Genomic DNA, 6000 nt, shown 5'->3' on the forward strand with positions numbered 1-6000 from the left:
AGGATTTTGTGTCCACAAATCTCAGTTCTGGCCTAAGCCTAAAGTCTCCTTGAGTCCCTTTGACGAAACCTGGACCAAGGAGCAGAGCTCATCAGAGCCCTCCTTACTGCCATCAGTCTTCTGCCAGGAGTGGTAGGATGGGAAGTGTCCCCAAAGGAGTCAGAGAGGAATTGCTGGTAGACAAGGACAAGTCACTTGCGATGTCCAAAGAAATGAAGTGAGTCAGCGTTGGGGTTCTGGTTTGTATTCCCCTGCGGGGGAAGCTGGGAGAACCTACTGCTTGGGTGGTAGCTCCAGYGCCTTCTCCTTCCCACTCAAGCCCCTTGTCCTGCCTGTTAGAAAACCACAGTGAGAAGCATTGAGTAGCACTGAGCTCCTCGCTAAAGCACAYAACGTGAGGGCTCTTACAGTGATCTGTGGGGGCTCTTACAGTGATTGGCTCCCAGACAGTTCTCACTTTGAGGCACCTTCAGTAAAAGGAAAGCTGCACGTAAACAGTCGGGGGGGGGGGGGCAATATTGACTTGGACTATGCCTGTTCTCTTGATCTTAATCGCAGTCCTAACAGTGGCAGTATTTCACTTTTTGAATTACTCAGCAATGGTAAGCATTACTGCTCAGTGGCTGAACTTTGGTTTATTGCCATTCAAATGGCCTGCGCTTTATCTTTGTAGGATATAAATCTGGACAGACCGAGACTGATAAGACAGTGAAAAACAAAGGAAAAGGAAGCAGGAAGAACAAAATTCAGAAAAATTCAAATTATTAAAAGGCTTTTTGGGCCCATATTCCAGCTGGAGCCCAAAAGAGAGACAGTGTTTGCTGGTGCTTTCCAAGCTCATGTCCAAAAACCCCAGCCCACCAAATCCAGAGCCTGACTATGCCACTGGCCTTCACCTTTGGCAAGGCTGGGWTGGAGGCCTGTAGGCCATGAGGGCACATCTATGTCAAACCAGCCCACCAGGACAGCCAGGGCTGGTGCAAAGTTATGTCACCTGCCCCCTTCCTGCCATGGCTTTTAGATGGCTCCTCCACCTAACTGAAATGCCTGAGATGAGAGTACTGGGAGTTGGGAGAGGAGAGGCAAATATGTGGGTTAATGCCTTGACTGGATGTGGCAGTGTGGCACCTGAAATGAGGATGYCTGGCACATGAAGATGCCTGTCTCAACAGGGTAAGGAAAATCTTTGCAGAAGATGCTTGTGGCAGGGGAGTTCATTTGTGACCCCGCTGAAGGCAGTGTTGAACAAAAAGGCACGGAGCATCCTGACATCTGCAGTACCAGCCAGGGCTGCACTTGCCACTCCCTCCAACACGGAGCATTCCACCCTCCACCATCAGCTGCTTGCCTTGTGCAGATAGGGGAGACTCCCCTGATCCAACTGTGTCTCCAGGAACAGACACCTAACCGTGTCACTTGGTGCTTCTAACTTGGGGCCCAAGGAGCCTGCCTGGCCTCTTTGGTGCCTGATCCAGGGCGGTCTAGCAGGCAGAGCATGTGACTCCCTGCCTTTGGCTTGCTGTTCCTACCCCCATCCCATAGCCAGAAGTGCAGCTGAGAACAGCCCCAGGGCAGTTCTGTCTAGCCAGGGAGGTGATGAGAAGAGCAGGAGCCATGGCAGACTGACTCCATCCCCACAACAAGCCCAGTGTGGCCGCTGAATCAGCAGGAGGAAGAAAGTGTCCAGGGTCCAGTGTCCAGAAGAGACCGAGAGCAAAGGTTGAGAAGCTTTGGCTGKGCTTGTGAATGGAGCCTTGGCAGCAGCAAGCACATTGCAGAAACACCCTGGGGAGCACTGAATGAATGGGAATGAGGGCTGGGCTGTCCTGTGGAACTGCAATGCAGGTGAGCAGGCAAGATTTCCAAACCAGCCCAGCTCTCCGCTACACACCTTTCCCTCCCTTCTTAATTGTGATTCTTCCTGATTTATCTGGATTACCAGGAAATAAAAGCATTAGGACGTTTTTGTTTAAACCCTCTGGCATCGTGCATTTCAAGCTTGCAAGTGAGGCCTGCTCCAGCAGAGGCAGAGGGAAGCTTTTCACTTCCTTTGGAGAGGCAGAGCTCTTGAGCTGTATGCAGAGGTGGCCTTGTTCCTGTGGGATCAGTGCAATGATACCAATTTGAATGATCAGCTCTAGAGCATCCCATTCAACCCCCTCTTGACAGTGATTTGATGCACAACAACTAAATATTTTAGGGAATGAGTGATCGTGCAAATTTGCCCTGAGATTGCCAGTTCAAACCCACTGCAAGCAAATAGGGTAAGCTGCTGGTCACTGCCTTCCAGCTACACGGTAGGGCACACGAAATCTCTAATGCCCCTTCCTCTTGGCCACACCACTGCCATGACCACTGGTTGAAGCTGAAAGCTAGAAGGGCCTGAAGACTGAACTCCCTCTCTGCTCTAACCTCAACAAATGAAAAGTGTGGTCTCACAGGTGGGGCTGTGATACAGCAAAGTCGAATGGTGATCTTAGATCTGCTAAGCTTCCTAAAATCTTGCTCCCCATTGCTCAGGCTTTCTACACTGCATAGCTTCATCTCTGATCATGCAGAGGACCCTCTCATGACCCAATGAGATGAGCTAGGAGGGTTTCTGGAAGCTACCGTCCTCCCCATTCACTCTGAGCCAGAAACTTGGGTACCTCATAGGTAGGAAGATGGGTATTTTTCTGGGCACCTGCTGAACCTTGGTCAAGCAGGTTGGTTCAGGAGGCCATGTTGGAAAAGTCATGTTGTGCTGCTAGATCTGCCTGGGGTTGCACGCTGCCTGCTATTCCAGAAAGAGCAACTTTCTGGGCTGGTCTACTGAGAAAGCTTTACTGCAGCACAGCAAACCATCTTTGGGAAGTGAACAGCCTTTCCCTGGTACTTCTGTTTGGGAGATGCTAAGCCTGAGCATCTTTAGAGAGTGATTAATTTTCTTGCTAGTCACAACAAACTTATAAACTAAAGGCCATGCYCTAACAGCTGCCCTGGAAGTAAGAGCTGTACTACTGCCTGCTGTTACATAAAGTAAATGTAAGGCCAGACTTTGGCCCTGCATAAAAAAAAAATGTGGCTAGGCCTCTATCAAAAACACAAAGCCTCCCAGACTTAACACTTAGAGGGATACCATGGCATGTAAGAGAGAAAGAAAGCAGAGAGTGCAACAGAGACACAGCTCCAAAGCAGCACCCCAGGATCCAACCTTCAGGGAATAATATGCCCCACGCACTCAGACATTGTACTTGCACTTATTTTATATGGATGCTTCTCAAGCTCACACAAGTCAGTGCATATATTTGGTCTGTTTCACTCCCTCCTTTGTCCACCAGAAGAATTGAAACCATCTGAGGCCTTTAGAGCATTAGGGTGTTTTCTGAATCCCTATCTCTATGAACTTACACTGCCAATCTGAATTATCCCATGATGCTGCAAAAAAAAGCATTCTATTTTCTAGACCACTAAGGACCATCTAGTCAAGGGTCAGATGCTAACATCAATAGCCACATCTGACAGCTTTGGCTCTGAGACCATCCTTCAGCACAGTCTCCTACACTGGACATACAGTCTGGATACTCTTCCAGAGTGGCCTCGCTGGCCTAGGTTCCTCCTGACTCCTCCCTGGCTTTTCATGTCCTTGGCTGAAGTCAGGCAGGCAGCCAGAGCAAGACAGCCCTACAAAATGATGTCTGCTGTCAAACAGTGCCTTCTTCGTGCTGTACCAGGGTGCACATCCACTCATCGCAAGCGAGCTACTGCCTGCCTCGACAAACCAGTCCGTGCAGACAGGGCACCTACATCCATGGAGAGTCAGGTAGACTAAGCCCTATATGCAACTGTCTTTAAGACCTACTTCACTGGGCTCCATGCCAGGTTTCATCACTCACTCTGGTTGATGGTTAGTTGTTTGAAGTCAACAAAGGCAGGCTCTGAAGGAGAGAACCTGGCTGCTTCTGTGACCCAGAGCCTGCTGCCCAGAAAACATTTCCTCCTATCGTTGTGCAGTAGCTGGGTTATGCGCCTCTGTGTTTGCCACCTTGCCCATCCTCATGTTGGGCAGTAACTGGCATGGGGGCAGAAAGCCAAAGACTGCAAGCTTGTATTGGCAGATTGTTTTGTCACACTGAGCAAATGAGTATGCATGCCTGCGTATGCACTCACATCAGCAGTGCTTTGCCATCTTTTACTTGTTGTCTCCTTGTCAGGACTTACCTCATCCTGTTCAGTGACGCCAGCGCTCAACTTTTTATCAGGTATCCAAAAATGCCTCCAGTCCCTCTAACCCGTATTATGACAAACCCGCCCTGCCCTGCAAAGTGCACTGGACCAGATCCTGCACTGGGACTCTGTCCAGATTTCTGTATATAGTAAATGGCTAGGAGCCAGCCTAAAGAGTGACAGGTCCTCAGCCAGCCTTGCTTCCTAATGCTCCAGCAGTGGAAAGCGGTAACAGGTTCAGGCCAGGTCCAACTATGGACCCCACAGGAGAACTGAATAGTTAGTGTCATCCCAGACATCAGTTTAAACCTTGTTTAATCAGGGTGTAGCAATGCCTGGCATCACATCTGCCATTTATCAGACACATTCTCACCATGGACCCCAAGCCTCTCTTCAAAGCAGTGTTTTAAAGGGCTCCTTGATTCAGTCCTGCTCTCTACCCTTTACATTTATGAAGGACTATTTTGTTTCCCTTCTCAGTCGAACAACTCAATCTGTCAACTAAATGGAGCTGGGAAAATGATGCTGTCCTGGTGAAAACTTGASTGGATCTCCCCTTCAGCCAGCCAGGATGCTGCATATCAGCTGGGGGCTGAGCCTCTTGCTGGCATTTCTTTAACTCCCCAAAAGTCCTTTTTAGGGGGGAGATTCCACCAAAGCACTAGAACTCTCAGATGAGCAACCACCAATAGATCAGGTTCCCTGCATACATTGCTCGGTTCACATCATAGCATTTCAAAGCAGCCTGGCAACAGAAGTGTTACTCTCCATTGCCCTAATTACACCAGGCAGTCATTGCATTTTGCTACTATATTATCTCATAATTATTCCCAATATTTAAAAATATCTGTCAAACCTGTCAGCCAGCAATTTGCACTGGCATTTCCCAGTCAAATAAGTGAAAGGGGAAAGGAGAGCTGCACTCTAACTCATTAATACGGACTAAGGCTCACGGGGAGCTTGGGCTGTCATGGGAGGTGGATGGCGCAGAACGAGCCTTCCCTCAGTTTGGAAACAGGATAACAAATTTTGCCAAAGTCAGAGGCAGTGAGCACTCACCGCTTAGAGAGCACAATTTGGGTAGGACCTCAGCAGGGAAAAGGTAAAAATGCTTTCTGCACGCATCCCCAAAAAAAGGAAACTCCAGGGTTTGCAAACAAACAGCTGCTCGAAACTATCGTCTCCAGAATTCATTAAATAAAATAAATAAAATAAATAAATCCTGTTCTGTGCTGGACGGATGTTTTGCTGCCAAGAAAGTACCACCTACTGGATCTGGGCCGGCTGGGAAGTACAAGAACGGGAAACAAATCAGAAAAAAAAAAAAGACAAAAAGAAAAATTATGTCTTTTCTCCCCTTTAAAAAAGAAATATAAATCTAATCAGTTTGCGTCCTCCCAGCTGCAGTCCCCTTTCTGAACATACTCCCTCTGCAGCTGAATTAACTAGGTTTTTGAAGGAGGCGAATTTGGGGAAGGGGTGGGTGTGTGACATGTTAGGGTTTGAAAGGAGAGACTTACCAGTGCTGAGAAGCCTCTCCTGTCTCCAGTGGGGTCCCAGGCGCCTGTATTTCCTCTCCCGCTTAGCTGTGCCCTCCTAGTTAAATCCTGCTGCCATTCTCCAGCAGCCAAGCTCCCTCTCTGCCTGCCAAGCGCKCTGCGTGGAGCCCAAGCGCCTCAGCCTCGGCGCCTTCTGCAGCCCGGACGGAGGAGTGAGCGAGGCGAAGCCCACCTGACCGGCCAGCCCCGGGGGTGCCGGCGCCTCTGGCTTTGCGCCCCGCTCGGTGCCGCTCGC

At 49.3% G+C, this 6000-nt stretch overlaps 1 protein-coding gene across 2 annotated transcripts in view; it reads right to left on the bottom strand.

Annotated features, from left to right (window-relative positions):
* The window catches only part of EPS8L2 (EPS8 signaling adaptor L2), a 79268-nt gene extending 73268 nt beyond the window's left edge, over positions 1-6000 (bottom strand). For both annotated transcript variants that reach the window (XM_085307334.1, XM_085307333.1), the window contains exon 1: positions 5727-6000. The gene's annotated coding sequence lies outside the window, so the exon portion shown is untranslated. The remainder of the gene's footprint in view (positions 1-5726) is intronic.

This window comes from Rhea americana, unplaced genomic scaffold (genome assembly GCF_003343005.1).
Source record: "Rhea americana isolate MKP2758 unplaced genomic scaffold, rheAme1 scaffold_257, whole genome shotgun sequence".
Classification (NCBI taxonomy): domain Eukaryota; kingdom Metazoa; phylum Chordata; class Aves; order Rheiformes; family Rheidae; genus Rhea; species Rhea americana.